Source organism: Oenanthe melanoleuca, unplaced genomic scaffold, assembly GCF_029582105.1.
Source record: "Oenanthe melanoleuca isolate GR-GAL-2019-014 unplaced genomic scaffold, OMel1.0 S001, whole genome shotgun sequence".
Taxonomy (NCBI): domain Eukaryota; kingdom Metazoa; phylum Chordata; class Aves; order Passeriformes; family Muscicapidae; genus Oenanthe; species Oenanthe melanoleuca.
Genome location: NW_026612650.1, coordinates 2,752,679 through 2,754,212, shown reverse-complemented (window position 1 = coordinate 2,754,212; position 1,534 = coordinate 2,752,679).

Sequence of the window (1,534 nt, the reverse complement as noted above, 5' to 3'; positions counted from 1 at the left end):
ACTGTGACACTGCAGGGCCTTGTGGAACCAAGGGGCCACTGTGCCACTGCAGAACCAAGGAGAGCCTTGTGAGAGCCTGAGGCACAATGGAATCAAGGGGCCATTGTGCCACTGCAAGGACTCTTGGAACTAAGGGAACAACTGTGACACTGTGGTGCCCCATGGAACCAAGGGTCCCTCGTGACACTGCAGGATCTTGTGGAACCAGGGCTTCATTGTGACACTGCAGCACCAAGGAATTCATGGTGGCACTCAGAGGCCTCATGGAGCCAAGAGGCCACAGTGGCACTGCAGGGCCTTGTGGGACCATGCAGAGCATTGTGACAGAGCAGGACCTCGTGTGATGATGGGGACATTGTGACACTGCAGGGCCCCATGGAACCAAGGGACCAGTGCTGCTCCTCAGGGACTCATGGAATGAAGGAACACATTTGACACCGAGGTGCCCCTTGGGAAAAGAGGCCATTGTGACACTGTGGAACCAAGGAGAGCATTGCTGCACTGCGAGACCTCATGGAACCAGGGATCCATTGTGACACTGCAGGGCCTGCAGGACCTTAGGGTACCAGGGCACCATTGTGACACTGCAGGGCCCCATGGAACCAAGGGATTTTGTGACACTGGAGGCTCCGATGGAACCAAAGGGACATTGTGACACTGGTAGACCTCACAGAATCATGGAGATCATTGTGACACCCTAGGGCCTTTATGGAACCATGGTGACACCAAGTGTCCTGGGAGTGTAGATGTGCTGGAGGGTAGTAGGGCTCTGCAGAGGGTGCTGGACAGGCTGGATCCAGGACCCAAATCCAACAAGGTGAGGTTTAACAAGACAATGTGCTGGATCCTGCACTTTGGAAAAAAGAACCTCTGCATTGCTACAGGCTGGGGACAGAGTGGCTGGAAAACAGCCAGGCAGAAAGGGACCTGGGGGCACTGATGGAGAGCAGGCTGGACATGAGCTAGCAGTGTGCCCAGGTAGCCAGGAAGGCCAATGGCACCTGGCCTGGATCAGGAATGGTGTGGCCTGCAGGACCAGGGCAGTGATTATTCCTCAGTCCTTGTCACTGGTTGGGCAGTACCTCAAGTTTTGTCTCCAGTTCTGGGTCCCCCAATTCAGGAAGAACATGGAGAGACTGGAGCATGTCCAGAGAAGGGCAACAAGGCTGGTGAGGGTTCTGGAACACAAGTCCTGTGAGGAGCACTGAATGAGCTGGGGCTGTTTGTCCTGGAGAACAGGAGGCTCAGGGAGATGAGTGGGTGTCAGGGCACAGGTTGGACTTGATGATTTCCAAGGTCTTTTCCAGCCTTGCTGATTCTGTGATTCTCTGAAGCCACCCCTGGAGCAGTTGCAGGATGAGCCCTGGGCCTCCTGTTCAGAAGGTCCAGCAGCCCAGGTCCCTCAGCTTCTCCCCACAGCCCCAAAGCCCATCCTGTCAGTCCTGCAGAGCCTCTCCAGCCCCTCCTCAGTGCCCAGAACAGAGAGCCCCACACCCAGAAACACCAGCGCAGATGTGCCCCCCTGGCCTGTGGT